The sequence below is a fragment of the Mobula hypostoma genome, chromosome 4 (assembly GCF_963921235.1).
Source record: "Mobula hypostoma chromosome 4, sMobHyp1.1, whole genome shotgun sequence".
Classification (NCBI taxonomy): domain Eukaryota; kingdom Metazoa; phylum Chordata; class Chondrichthyes; order Myliobatiformes; family Myliobatidae; genus Mobula; species Mobula hypostoma.
Window position 1 is genome coordinate 178,806,728 of NC_086100.1, and position 16,100 is coordinate 178,822,827.

The window sequence follows — 16,100 nt, forward strand, 5'->3', positions numbered from 1 at the left end:
CTTGAACAGAGACCTTAGCAAGTTCTAAAGATTTCTGCAGGACTTTTGCTGTTACCCTTGGTTCTTTTTCACCTCCTTCAGCATTGCACACTGTGCTTTTGGTGAGATCTTTGCAGGATGCCCACTCCTATGGAGAGTTGCAACAGTACTGAGCTTCCTCCATTTGTAAACAATTTCTCTTACTGTGGACTGATGAACACTCAAGTCTTTAGAAATGCTTTTGTAGCCTTTTCCTGCTTCATGCATCTCTACAATTATTCTTCTAAGTTCTTCTGAAAGTTGTTTTGATCGAGTCATGGTGCACATAAATAGACCTTTCTTGAGAAGAGCAGGTTCTGTCAGTAACTTGACTTTGTGTGTCTTTTTTTCAGGCAGGGCACTTCTACAGCCCACACCTCCAATCTCATCTTATTGATTGGAACACCTGACTCCAAATAGCTTTTGTCGAAGGAGACAGGAGATTGGAAATTTGGCTGAGTGAGTGGTGTCATAACAACAACCTCTCACTCAGTATCAGCAAGACCAAAATTGTAGTCTTCAGAAGAGGGAAACCAGAGGTCCATGAGTCAGTTCCTCATCAGAGGATCAGAGGTGGAGAATGTTGCAAAGCACTGCAACGTCTCTACTTTCTTGGGAGTCTGTGGAGATTCGACATGGCATCTAATATGTTGACAAGCTTCTATAGATGTGTGGTGGAGAGTATATTCACTGAGTACATCACAGCTTAGTATGGAAACACAAATGCCTTCAAACAGAAAATCCTACAAAAGGTAGTAATTCAGCCCAGCACATCACAGGTAAAACCCTCCCAAACACTGAGCATATCTAGGTGAAATGCTTTCATAGCAAAGCAGCACCCATCAGAGATCTCAATCATCCAGCTCATGCTCCCTTCTCACTGCTGCAATCAGAAAGAAGGAGAAGTGGCTCAGGACTTGCACCACTACGTTCAAGAACAGTTACTACCCCTCAACCGTCAAGCTCTTGAATAAAAAGGTACACTCACTTGTCCCATCACTGAAATATATCCACAACCAATTATCTCATTATCTCATGTGGACTCTTATCTCATTATCTCATGTTCTCATTATTTATATTTGTATTTGCACAATTTTGATCTCTTTTGCACTCTGGCTGATCTTTCATTGATCCTGTTATAGTTACTATTCTACAGATTTGCTGAGTATGCTTACAAGGAAATGAGCCACAGGGTGGTATATGGTGACATACATGTACTTTAATAAAAAAAATTCTGAACTTATTTTGAACATACACACACACAGTATACATAAAAACAAGAAAATCTAACTGCTGATCCCTGTGATATAGCACAGGTTTTAGAAAAACAACTCTCCACTACTACCTTTAGCATCCCATCTACCTTCTTAACATCTTTCCTATGTCCTCTAAAAACCGCAAGGAACTCAATCAATAACAATTTCCATAATCTGATATATGCTTCCTTCTTCAAGATCAACCTCTCAGTTTCCTTTGTTAACCAAGGTTCTCTAATCTTACCACCATTTTTTTTCTTGGAGGAGCATTCAGCCCTACCCCCCCCCCAATACTTCAATACTAGGTTCAACCTTATTCTTTTTCATTACTACCATAATGTTTACCAATTTGCAGTCAATTACTATTTCGATTCCAGTTTAACTCCTAGTTTATTTTGTTAACTCATATTGCAAATGACTATAAGCTCTGACGATGTCACTTTTTACAATTATTGCTCAAAGTTTACCAACCATTTGTGAAAATTATATGCTGCTTTCATTGAGATAAAAATAAAAAAAAACTTCAAGATGACTTTTTAATTAAAATCATAGCCTCCAAACATCATTCCATTTACACAGGCCAGTCATAACACAGCAGAACTTCGCTAACCTTTTAAATTTCTGACTGTGATAAGCTGTGTTACATCAGCAAAAATTAGCAAATAACATACAAAAACAGCCAAATTTGCTCTTCTACCACACAACTCAGCTTTCTTTGTTTTACATTAACACCCACAATATTCAAAAACTGCAAAAAATGGCACAGAATTTTACACACATTGCCCAAATTTTAAATGTTGATGTATGAGAAAAAAAAGCATAATTTTCTCCCATATTCCATTCAACATTGCACAAGATATACTTCAACACATCAGATTGACATTATTTTCCCTTTTTCCTAATTTAATACCGTAATGGTTACAAACACCTACCTTTCAGGATTACTTCATTTGGGATCCATAAAAGATTTTGATGATGATATCTGAAATTATAAAAAGTGACATCATCAGAGCTTGTAGACACTTGTAACGTGAGTTAACACAATAAACTGGAATCAAAATAGTAACTTCTCTGGAAGATTTATTGTAAAAATGTCGTAACTAAACAAAGAGCAGCAAGTTAGAAAAAAATACAGTACATGACTAATTTCAGAGACCAAATGCAATTTATTTTAAGCAGTTAAGCACTGAAATTATTCAGAAAGTGTCATGCTGACTTGCCTTCAAAGACCTGTACATATTGTGGGTGTCCATTTTCAGTGTGACTAACTTCATTCCCTGTGCAGACTATTTTGTATACTAATGTGGAAGGTCTGTCGAAACAGGCCAGTTATCTAGCAGCAATGTGTTTAGTGCACATGGGAAACTTAGCATGTGGCAGCGATAAGACCTATCAACCTCGTCTATTTAAAGCTATTATATCTTGCATGTACGTTCATAATTTGTTAACCTTAAGTTGAATTTCTTAGTATGTTAACCTTTATGAGTTAAGTTTTACCAGAAGCCATTAGCCAAACCTCTTCAGTATTAAATGCAGATGATGCTGCACCTTGCCATTGTAGCACTGCAAGTATCATCTCCTCAAAACTAATCAATAAGCTTCAAGACCTTGGTTTCAATACCTCCTTGTGCAACTGGATCCACAATTTCCTCACTTGCAGACTCCAATTGGGATTGGTAACACCTTCTCCTCCATAATCATCAGCACAAGCATATCACAAGGCTGTGTGTTTAGTCCCCTGATCTACTCATTTATGACTGTGTAGATAACACAGCTCCAATGCCATATTTAAGTTTGCTGACGACACCATTGTCGTAGGGTGAGTCAAAAGTGGGAACAAATCAGCAGAAAGGAGGGAGTTTTAAAATCTGGCTGTCCGGTGCCATTACAAAAACCTCTTACTCAATGTCAGCATCACCAAGGAGCTGATTATTGATGGAAGAGGAAACCAAGGGTCCATAAGCCAGTCTTCATCAGAGGATCAGAGGTGGAGAGGTTCAGCAACTTTACATTCCTTGGAGTTATCATTTCAGAGGACCTGTCCTGGGCCAAGCCTGTAAGAGCAATTATGAAGAAAGCACGGCAGCACCTCTACTTCCTTAGGAATTTGTGAAAATTCAGCATGACATCTAAAACCTTGACAAACTTCTACAGATGTGTGGGGGAGAGTATTATTGATTGGTTGCACCACAGCCTGATATGGAAACACCAATGCCCTTGCATAGAAAATTCTACAAAAAGTAGAGGCTATGGCCCGGTCCATCGCAGTTAAAGCCCCTCCACCATTGTGCACATCTACATGAAGTGTTGTTGCAGGAAAGCAGCATCCATCATCAGGGACACCCACAACCCAGGTCATGCTCTCTTCTTGCTGCTGCCATCAGGAAGAATGTACAGGACCCTCAAGACCAGCAGGTTCAGGAACAGATTCAACCATCAGGCTCCTGAACAAAAGGGGATAACTTCACTTGCCCCGTCAATGAAAAGTCCTCCACCAGGGCCCTGTATTCATCCTCCTGTTCCCCCTTTATAAACACTACTATTGCTGAGTCATCAGAGAATTTCTGCAGATGATATGACCAAGTGTTGTATCTAAAGTCCAAGTTATGCAGGATAAACAGGAAGGGAGCCAATACAGTACCCTGTGGGGAAGCAGTGTTGCTTAAAGCCATGTCTGATGTGCAGCTCTGAAGTCACACTGTGGTCTGCCAATCAGGTGTCCGTTATCCAGGTTACACTGGAAGTACCAACCTGCAGTGAATGGAGCTTTTACCCCCATAAGGACTGTATGGTATTGAAGGCACCTGAGAAATCAAAAAACATGATCCTCACAGTGCTGCCTTGCTTATCCAAATGGTAGTAGACTCTGTTCAACAGGTAGGTTACAGCATCCTTGACTCCAATGTGCTCCTGGTAGGCAAATTGCAAGGGATTGAGGGTTGATCTGACCAGGGGCTGCAGATCAGCCAAGACCAGCCTCTCTAGGGTCTTCATGATGAGAGAGATCAAGGCAATGGACAGGAGTCACTCAAGACTTTCAGGTCATGCTTCTTGGGTGCTGGGACCACACATGATATTTTCCACATAGAAGGGACCCTTTCCAGGATGAGACACAGATTGCAAATGCACTGGAGAACTCCACACAGCTGCTCAGCACACTCTTTCAGGACCTTGGGGTTCACACCATCTGGTCCCGATGCTTTGCCATGTCTGAGTTTCCCCAGAGCCCTTCTCACCTGTTCAGTAGTGAAGGTGAGTCCATGGTGACTGGGGAGTTGGTGGAAGATGGGAGCTAGGGGAGGTAAAGTTCGGGACAATAGCAGTTGGTATGTGGAGGTGTGGAGGTGTGGATGGTACGTGCAGGGCGAGGAGGAGATGTAGACTACGGATGTCCTGTATGTCCTGAAGGTAACTCAAGATGGATTGCCACTTTCTAGAGGCATCACATTTTGAAGATGTCATCGATGCTGAGGAGGCTAATGCCTGTGCTGGAAGTGGCTGAGTTAACAAACCTCTGCAGCTTTTTCCAATCCTGTACACTGGTGCCTCCAAACCAGACAGTGAAACAACCAGTCAGAATGTTCTCCATGGTAGATCTGTAGAAATTTGCTGGAGTTCTCAGTGACATACAAATCTTCTCAATTTCCTAATGAAATATAGCCACTGATGTGCCTTCTTCATAATTACATCAAGAGGAGGCGGAGAAGATGGCGGCGCGTGTGGCCACTTCGGTGGTGATGTCTGTTATCTGTCAAGTAGGGGACCATACACAATTCTGATTTGATGGAGACGGACGTGAGAGTACGGAGGAACAGCTGGAAAACTTCTGAAATGCCTGCTTCACTGCCGCTGCTACTGTGTGGTAACCAGAATCTCCGGAGCAGAAGACCCCAAAATCCTCAGCTTTCCTTGTTTCAGCGGCTGGGGAGAGGTCGAAGGCACTCGGCAAAGGATGGCGTTCGGGAGGCTGTATCCGAAAGGCTGGTCGGAAGCTCAAAGTTTTCGGACTGATGGACTCAGTGTCAGCTGTGGTCGGCTGCTTCCAAGGCATCGGCAAGTTGACGGTGCCTGGAGGTTTATGGCAGGGAGTTTCTCCCTTTTGCCGCCTGCTATCGGGGACTCCGGAGTCAATCCACTTGGGGACTTTTGAGACTTTATTTATTGTGCCCATGGTTTGTTCTTCATCAAATTATAGTATTGCTTTGCACTGCTGTAACTATATGTTATAATTATGTGGTTCTGTCAGTGCTAGTCTTTGGTTTGTCCTGTTTTCTGTGATATCACTCCGGAGAAACATTGTATCATTTCTTAATGCACGTATGCATTTCTAAATGACAATAAAAGAGGACTGAGTGTTCTCATAATCTAAAAATAAATTGGACCCAGGACAGATCTTCAAAAATGTTGATACCAAGGAACTTGCTGCGCATGCTGATGGTAGAATTGGTTGAAACGGGGCCGCGACATGAATGCTTCTACCATGGCCCTTCACAGACTTAGGACTGGTGTAGGTCATTCAATGATGTCACTAAGCAAATGGGGATATACAACCAGCCCGACAACTTATAAATGTGGAACTGAGCCACAAACTATTCAACATCTCCTGCAATGCCCATAGAGGAACCTTGTACTGTTGCAAATCTTGCTGAATCCAACAACAAGGCGCAAAAATGTGTCCAGTTCTGGCTGGGCCATGTATAGACTATCCATGGACACAATAAGACGATGACCAAGGAACTTGAAGCTACTCACTCTTTCCACTGCTGACCCCTCAATGAGAACTGCTGTGTGCTCTCCAGATTTCCTCTTTGTAAAGTCCACAATCAATTCCTTGATCTTACTAACATTGAGTGCAAGGTTGTTGTTACGATACAACTCAACCAGCCAATATATCTGACTCTTGTATGCTCCCTCGCCATCACTGAGATTCTGCCAACAACAGTTATGTCATCAGCAAATTTATAGATAGCAAAAGCACTGGGCCTAGCCACACAGTCCTGAGTGTAGAGAAAGTACAGCATAGATCGTTGAGGTGCGTTGGTGTTGACTGTCAGCGAGAAGATTTTATTTCCGATCTGCACTGACTGTGGTCTCCGAATGAGGAAATCAAGGATTTAGTTACAGACAAATGTGCAGAGGCTCAGGTTCTTAAGTCTGTAGATTAGTACTGAGGGGATGATTATGTTGAACACTGAGCTATGATCAATAAACAGCATTTGATGTAGGCATTGCTATTGTCCAGGTGGTTGAAGGCCGAGGAGAGCTAGTGAAATTGCTAGTGGTAGACAAAATACAGTGTGTCCCCATCCCTGCTCAGGCAGGAGCAACTACAACCATGACCAACCTTTCAAGGCACTTCATCACAATAGGTGTGAGTGCTACTGGGCAACAGTCATTGATGCAGCTCATCCTGCTCATCTTCGTATGATTGATGCCTTTTTGTAGGATATGGGAACAACCTACTGCAACAGTGAGAGATTGAAAATATCTTTAAAACACTCCAGCCAGTTGGTTGGCACAGGTTTTTAGTGCCTTCCAGGTACTCGAATCGGGGCCTACTGCCTTGTAATTGGTCATCCTCTTGAAAGATGTTCTGGCATTGGCTCCTGAGACAGATATCTGAGAAACTTGTAAAATTATCAGCTCTATCAAGGGTACCAACTTCCAAAGAAGCGGTGCCTCAGGAAGGTGTAGTCCATCATTAAGTATGCACACCATCCAGGACATGTCCCTTACACACAGCTTCTTCCCCTCTACCATCTGATTTCTATATTGACATTGAAACCATGAACACTACCTCACTACCTTTTTAATTTCTGTTTTCTGCACTACTTATCGTAACTATTTAATAGATTATATACACACACACACACACACGCACACAGTCAAGTCAAACTACAGTTTCTAGAAAGTACTGGGACCTAGAGGCCAAAGGAAATAAAATTTTAAAGTAATAACAAGAATCCACTGATAGACCGGATGGAACCCGCAGCCTAAGTGCTGCTTCTGCCAGGAACACTGGGGGGACCCAGCAGCATCACAGCGGCAGTCCGGGAGCAGTGTTGGAATCTGCGGTAAGATGCTGAACTTTAAGTAACTTGAGAGGCTGTTTCATGGAAAAGAGCACTGCTATCACTGCATTTTGGATCAGCGCTAGCTTCATGTCACGGGGATCATCGCGCGCAGGCGCTTCTGGAAAATGACGCGAGGTTTAACAAGAGCTCGGAAACTTTCGGCAAGGGTCACACGGTTTGAAAACATAACAGTCTATTAGGGAGCGGAGAGGTGCAGGTCGGAATCCATCTTCAAAGTCCGGAGAGATAGCCAATTTTTTCACCTGATGACTAGTGTCTTATGTCTCATGACTAGTGACTAGTGACTAATGTCTAATGTCTAATGGTTGATGGAACTAATGGAACTATCAAATTGCCGCACTTGCGAAAAATAAAAGGAGGAAAAGGGAAAAGTTGTTTGGTCATTGAATGGAATCTAGTTAAAGAACCTTTGGGTAGACGCATTCAATCTCTTTCAAGTGGGGAAGCTGCACATGTTCAAAGAAGAACAGAAATCCAACTTGACACACACACATCCTTAAAGTAACTCAGTTTTCCTCATTCAATTTATTTATTTATTTATTTATTTATTTGGTAACTTTACTACTGCCCTAAAGTTACCACATTTCAACACATATGCTGGTATTATTAAATCTGATTCTGAATAATAATGCAGAATAAAATGTAACAGCTACAGGGAAGGTGCAGTGCAAGTAAATAATAAGGTACAAATAACAAGTTCCATCTTATTATAGCAACACCCACACAAAATGCTGGTGGAACGCAACAGGCCAGACAGCATCCATAGGAAGAAGCACAGTCAACGTTTTGGGCCAAGTCCCTGCATCAGGAGTGGACAGAAGCCAGAATAAGAAAGTGGGGAGAGGGAAGGAGTACAAATTGGCAGGTGATCGTGAAACCAAGTGAGGGGGAAGGTGGGTGGGTGTCGAGGGGAGGGGGATGAAATAAAAGGCTGGGAGAGGATAGGTGGAAGAGATAAAGAGCTGAAGAAGATGTACGAGGATGGGAAGGCTATGGCCCAGGTGCAGGTCAATTGGTTCTATCGGATTTCTTTGTTTTGTGGCTGCCCACTCCTGATGAAGGGTCTTGGCCTGAAACGTCGACTGTGCTTCTTCCTATGGATGTTGCCTGGCCTGCTGCATTCCCCAGCATTTTGTGTGTGTTGCTTGAATTTCCAGCGTCTGCAGATTTCCTTGTGCTTCCATCTTATTATACTAGGGAATAATTTAATAAACTTACTATAGTGGGATTGAAGCTGTCCTTGACCCTGACACTATGCTTTCAGACTTTAGTATCCTCTATCCAATGGAAATGGGGAGAAGACAGAATGCCTGAAGTGAATAAGATCCTTGATTATACTGTCTGCTTTACTGAGATGGCAAGACAAAGCTACACCCTCAGATTCTTCCCCACATTGAACTCATAAACACTACCTCACTTTTTAAATATATATTATTCCTTTGTTTTGCACGATTTTTAATCTATTCAATATATGTATACTGTAATTTATTATTTTTTCTTCTATATTAATTTAAGTTCTAAATCAGAATAAGTTTTAAAAATATGGTCTGAAGAAACTCATTTTATTTTCACATATTGAAATTGAAAACTATATTGCTAGAAATCTAAAGGAAATGCTACATGCTTCTTCTTGTAGAAACGTGGCTCCAGGACAACATCCCATGCACCATCAATCTGTAAGTGACTATGGCAGCTATATGTGCTGTGTGTGATTGGATGCACTGCATTTTACACCTTGGCCCCAGAGGAATGCTGCTTCATTTAGCTCTCTGCATGTGTGTAACATGCTGCAGGGTTTCACTGATAATGTAATGGCTTCTCTGTAGCAACAATGTTTGGGTTACGACTAGAGATAATGGGGTTTGGAATGCTGTTATTCTTTCTTGTGAGTCCAGAAGAGAAATTTTCATGGTCTTTTGCTAGGGAGAGATGAGAAGAGAAGATGCGAATGGAGAAAGTTGGTAGATCGCCGGACAGGGTGGACTTGGAGTGAGGGTCAGAGGGCGGCGACGATCGGAGGAGGTTGGTGAGCTCCAACTTTGCGTAATAGACTGTTTCATAAGATTGGGCCCTTTTTTTCGTTTTCTTTACTAACCATATAGTCAAAGTAAGAATTACAAAGCTTAGTCGTTTAATCGCATATTGTGTACTGTTTGTTATTTTGGGGTACTGATTTGTAACGGGACAAATCATGCACCATCCACCCAAATGAGTGTAACTGGGTCTTGGTTACTCTGGCTGATGAGGTGTCTAAAATGGCTTCTTTGTATGTTATATAAAATGGTTTTTCTGTAATAATAACTGCAATGTAAGGAGTTCTCTCTCTCCCTGCTGGTTTCGGTTATATTATTGATAAGAGAGAGAACGAACCAATGAGTGTCCATGTTATTCCTTTTGTGGGTGATATTCGGCCTCATATGGTTGGGAACCGTGTGGTTTGGCAGGTTTTTCGGGAGAAGAACCGAAGAGGAAGAACGTGCTGGACATGCTCTGGTTGACCATCATGCTTGGTCCCAGGCAGCGAGTCGAGAGGGTTGGAGGGGATCGGATGGTGGAAAGAGGACCCCGTTAATTGAACTCCCAACGGTTGTGCACGAAGTGGTTGAACTCTCATAAGTTTGGTGTCTTTTACTTTCCCTTTTATATTGTATCTCTATTAATCACATAGTTCCAGTAAGATTTATAGTGTAATCTGTAAATCATACATTGTGTGCTGTCTGATATTCGATGTGTGAGTTTGTACCGGGTGGCATTACACATCAACTACGCAACCATGAGACATGGTTTGATGGGCGGACTGGGTTTCCCCTAGATAAACACGAGCCGATAGCCCTGAGCATTACATAAGATTTCTTAAAGTTTGGCCGGGCTGGGGGCTATGACCCCCTATATTAAGCCGCTAGCCGAAGTGAGAGTCACATGTGTATAGCTGAATTACCAATAAACTTGATACTTGTATAAATAGAAAATGTTGGAAACACTCACCAGAGCAAGCATCATTTCAGTAGCCTATCAGACTGAGAATAGTGGATTGCACCCAACACATCATGGGTACATTCCCTCCTCACCATCAGTAAAATCTACAGGATGTGCTGTCTCAAGAAGGCAATATCGCCAAAGATCCCCACCAGCAGATCATGCCATCTTTTTGCAGACAGGAGGTGCAGAAGCCTTAAGTTCCACATTACCAGGTTCAAGAACAGCTACTTCCCTTCAACCATTTGTAAAACTGTAATCACTACAGTTTGGTAACATTATGAGCAGTTTGCACTAAAATGGACTTCGCTTTTTTCTGTTATAATTACGTTCTTTCTTGCAAAAATTGTGCATAATTTACGTTCAACTCTTGCTTTTCTGGTAAATGCTGCTTATATGAAGTTATGTACCTATGATACTGCTGCAAATACATTTTTCATTTTATCTGTACATACGTATGCATTTGCGAATACAATAATAAAATGAACATTGACTTTGATTGAAGATCCTTCATTAGAACTATAGCTTGAATTTCCTTCAAAATGTTTACATATAAAATATTTTCAAATAATTTCCAAAACCAGTTTGTTAAAAAACTTTAACCTTGTATATTCTGCTCTTCAACACTTCATATAATGCTTAAAAATGTTAATTTTAAATTGTGCCTTTTTTCCTGGTTTGTTGTCTCCAGATTGTTTTATGCAGCTGAATACACAGCCAGCTTGATAACCTTGGCTGGACACCAAGAGCTTTCCTGAAAGCAACAAGCTTGGGAAAAGCACCCTTCAAGCCTCAAGAGATGTTTATAGGCAGTTTTCTTCAAGGTCAGCAGGGAGCGCTATTGCTTCATCTTTGCCTGCATACATCAGAGCTTCAGACTGGGAAAAGTCAAGGCCACAAAACAAGTAACAATTGGGGTAATAATAACGCAGAGTGCAACAGGAAGGAACATTGACATTAACTATATGTATCAATGAGAAAGATTACATCGAGGAAGTGAGATAAAAAGTTAAAAGAAAAAAGTACACTGAATACTTAATGGCGCTAAGAAATAAATGTGTTTGATCTTTGATCCATCACAGAGAATTGATAACATTATTAACAAGTTTGGGAAATAAATGTTCAAGTATAAAAGCTGATATATAAAAAAGGGATTTCGGAAAATAGTACTAAAAATAATGGATAACAAACATGCAGTAAAGGAACAGCACAGGAAAAGGTTCTTCCTTCAGCCTACTATGTAGTACCAAACTAATTTAGTATTAAATGCCTAACCCTTCTGCTTACACAAATCCATAATCCTCCATTCTCTCTGCACATTCACGTGCCTAAATATCTCTCTTGCATTTACCTATACCCACAGCAGCACAGTCCAGGTACCCACCACTCTGTGTAAAAGAAAAACTTGCCATTCACATCTCGTCTGAATTTATTCCCTTCTCACCATGCCCTCTTTAAATACCCTATACACATCAGATTTAGACTTGCATAAAAAAGGAAGCTCCCAATTAATTACCCTACTTGCTGCTTAATACTCTTGCAATCTGTGTTGCCCCAATTTAATACTCTCCCATAAAGTTCACGCTTATCCTTATTCATAGCTATTATGAAGCTTGAGTTATGACCACTGTTCCCTCAATGTTTTCCAATTGAAAGATCAGTCACCTGGCCAGACTCATTTCCCAACACCTGGTCCAGTATAGCATCGCCTCTCTTTGGACTAGCTACATTGCAATTTAAGAAGCATCTTGTATACACCTAAAAATTATGCCCATCTGTACTGGGAAAGTTGAAGACACCCATGACATTAACCCATTGTTTTTACACCCTTCCCTAATTTACCTGCATATCTGTTCCCAATGTCCCAGTGGCTAATGGTGGGGTCTGTAGCATAATCCCAGAGTGATTGCACATTTCTTATTTTTTGAATTCTACCCAGGTACACACAGTGAATGACCCATCCATTATATCCCCTTTTTGAGTGGAGCTGTGATATTGTCACTGATTAATAATGCAACTTTCCCCACCACCCTGTATTTTCGAGATCTACCCACAACTCATGTGATAAGCCCCACATTATGTCCACTCTCAGAGCAGCTGTGACACTGTCCCCGATTAACAGTGCAACTCCCCCACCAGCACCAAACCCCCATCCTGGCATTTCCTCCATCTCTATCTTTAAAAGGATACTGAAACCTTGGAACATTAAGTATCCAGTCCTAGCCCTCTCTCAATTATGTCTCTGTAATGGCCACAACATCCATGTACTGATCTAAGTTCATCAACTTGACTCCTAATTCTCCTAGCATTACAATAAACACTTCAACCTGTCCATCTCATTGCATCCACTACTTTGCTCGTAAAGACTATATGGTCATTGTGCTACCTTCCTCTGCATCCCTCCTATTTCTGACCTGGTGCTCTGGTTCCTTCCCAAGTGTAACTAGTATAGTTTATTATTGTCATCTGTACTGAGATAAAGTGAAAAACTTATCTTGCATAGTGTCCATACAAATCAATTCACTGCAACAGTGCTGAGGAAGTACGAGTGAAAACACTAAAAGAGTGCAGAATAAAGTGTTACAGTCCAGATAAAGTGCTGTGGAGGTAGACAGTACGATGTAAGGTCACAATGAGATAGTCTGTGAGGTTTAAGAGTCTGTCTTATGGTCCACTCAATAGTCTTTCTCAGAACGGCAGAATAGAAGCTGTCCTAGAGCAGTGGGCATGTGCTTCCAGGCTTTTGTAGCTTCTGCCCAAAGGGAAGGGAGACAGAATGTATGGGGTGGGTTGGATCTTTAACTACACTAGCTGTTTAATCAAGGCAGCTAGAAATGTAGACAGAGTCCACGGAGGGGAGTCCTGCTTCCGTGATATGCAGAGTTTTGTCCACAACTCTCTCCGTTTCTTACAGCTATGAGACGAGCAGCTGCCATATCACGCTGCGATGCACAGGATAGGATGCTTTCTATGGTGCATCAAAAAAAATTAGTCATGTCAACAAATATTAAAGTTGTATCCACACGTTGTCATCTTCTTCCAGTCTATAAGGATCAATATGACCATGCTTCCATTCTGGTTAAATATCATAATTCAAGATTGTTTAATGTCATTTCCAGTACACAAGTGTAAAGGGGAACAAAGTAATTGTAACTCCAGATCCAATGCAGCATAAAATAAAACACAAGATAAAGAACACAATAAATATAAATACGCAAGTTAGCTTATATAAATAGGTATATTGTATGTCCATAAAGTGTCTGTACATAAGGTGACTGAAAAGAAAGTAAAATATTGCTAGTTGGGGGTGTGGAGAGGTAGGTTGCTGGGTAGAGGTGTTGATCAGCCTTACTGCTTGGAGAAAGTAACCGCTTTTGAGTCTGGTGCTGTGGATGTGGATGCTAGATAGCTTCCTCCCTGATGGGAGTGGGACAAACAGTCCATCAGTAGGTTGATTTATCTTGTCTGCAGAAATTGCTTGTGCATTTGCTACAAATATATAAAAGGCAAAGAATAGTATAGGAAGAGGGAGTAGAATTAAATTAAGGAATAAGAAAAGGTTGCTCCCTTAATGAATATTCTATTTGCCTTCAATGTACAACATAAAATAAATGGATCAAAAATTGAAAACAAATATTATAGAGAAGAACAAAGTTTTTTTTTAAATTGTCAGAGAAATTAAAGGAATTAAAATGAATTTAATCATTAACCTAATAGCTAGCCTAATCTCAATCTCTCTAAACTGCAAGTGTAGATTATGCACTTGTGGATAGTCAGAGACTTTTTCCCAGGGCTGAAATGGCTAATACGAGAGGGCACAGTTTTAAGGTGCTTGGAAGTAGGTACACAGGATATGTCAGGAGTAAGTTTTTTTTTTAATGCAGAGTGGTGAGTGCATGGAATGGGATGCTGGCAACAGTATTGGAGGCGGATACAACAGGATCTTTTGAGAGACTCCTGGATAGGTACACAGAGCTTAGAAAAATAGAAGGCTGGGCCAGCTGGGCGCAATGACATTGGCGCCGGACCTGGGAGCAGAGGTTCCCCGGATCAAAACCAGTCGGGTCCACTCCCGAGTACACTTTCCATCCATGCTGGGTAGAGTGTCGAGATCGCAACTCGACCTTTTAAAATAAAGGGAAAAATACTGCAAAAATGTCTGTGTGAGGATTGGCGTGTCACACAGTCTCTCCCTCTCGCTCCGCGCCTTGTAAAAAGCCATGAGAAAGACATCATCACGGACACACACACGCAGGCACACGCACAGACTCGCACAGACACACACACGCACAGACTCGCACGCACTCAGGCACACACACGCACAGACACACACATGCACAGACTCGCACGCACGCAGGCACACGCCAAAAAAAAAGAATGGGTAACCCTAGGTAATTACATGTTCAGCACAGCATTGTGGGCTGAAGGGCCTGTAGTATGCTGTAGGTGTTCGGTGTTCTATGTTCTATTCCCAGTGCTAGGTGATTAGAATGTAGTGTTGGTCTTCAAGAAGAAAGACAAGAGAAAATAGGAAAGACTGTTAGCCTGCTATCAACTGTTGTCTAAACGTTTGAATTTGATTTTTCCTAAATTCAAACAGAGTGAACTCAACTTTATAAAAAGGACAGCAGATTTAACAAGTTACTCAGACTTCTGAAGTGTATTTGACATTAAATGTTAACTCTGTATCTCTTTCCACTGATGTACACTGTCGAGTACTTTCACCATTTTCAATGCTTTAAGTTTAGATTTCTAGCAAATGTAGTTACTTTATTTTGATTTGGCAATTTTAATTGCAATTTTTTGAAGTATTGATTAAGAGGGAACCAGTGGAGGCAGCTTAATCAAGATTTTCAAAAGACACCACACAATGGAACTTGTAGACTATCCATTTCCCTCCATTGATGATGCCTGATATACTGTGTGTTGTTCTACTGTGCTGGGGATAATTAACATATTAGCAATGAATGCAGGATAAAAACATAATTGTAATAAATGGTTCACTTTCAAACTGAGATATTGTTATGAAAGTACACCTTAATGCTTTTTCTGGGCTGCTAATGATTTGGATGAAAAGCAGACAAATGTATCAAATTTAACTATACAAAGCAGAGCAGCAAGATGAGCCATAAAGAAATGCAAAGATCTGCTAGAGAATATAGGCAATTTAACAAAGTGGGCAGCATGAATGAGATGTACAATTATTGACTTTTGCAATTGGAACAAGGAGTATGGCAAGAACTGGTGGGAAACTAGTGAATGCTGATGAGCAGAGCAATAGCCAGTTCTCGTATAAAAAGAATGCTGGAACTTAACACTAAGCAATTAAAAAGCCAAATGGGATCTTAGCTTTTTTCAGCAAGAGGGTTGGAATACAAATCAGTTTCACTATTAACACCCAGGGTTCTAGTGAAACTGCATTGAATAACAGATATACTAATCTTGGCGATGGACCATTTACTTCTGAGTACAAGGCTGGATGACCTGTGAGAAGAGGTTCAGTACAATTGTCCAGTATTCACTAGAACCTAGACAATCTCATTAAAAACTTCATGTTTTCGAGATAAATCAGCATGTTGTTCTGGGGCAATTCCAGATTCAGAGAATAAAAACCCAAGAGAGGCACTCAAGTAATGTAATATTTCTTCACTCAAGTGGTTGCAAATCTTTGAAACTTTTGTGCCAGAGGGTATGAACGTTCAGCTGCTGAATGTGATTAAGGTGGGGAACAACGGATAATAGAACCTTAAACAAA

General features: G+C 41.1%; 1 protein-coding gene across 5 annotated transcripts in view; it reads right to left on the minus strand.

Annotated features, from left to right (window-relative positions):
• ptpra (protein tyrosine phosphatase receptor type A) overlaps positions 1-16,100 on the minus strand; it is a 257,136-nt gene that overhangs the window by 126,498 nt on the left and 114,538 nt on the right. For 4 of the 5 annotated variants that reach the window (XM_063047091.1, XM_063047093.1, XM_063047090.1 and 1 more), the window contains exon 2: positions 2,207-2,256. The gene's annotated coding sequence lies outside the window, so the exon portion shown is untranslated. Of the gene's footprint in view, positions 1-2,206; positions 2,257-2,494; positions 2,540-16,100 lie in introns of those variants that run through there. The other variant, XM_063047092.1, reaches the window with a different exon arrangement.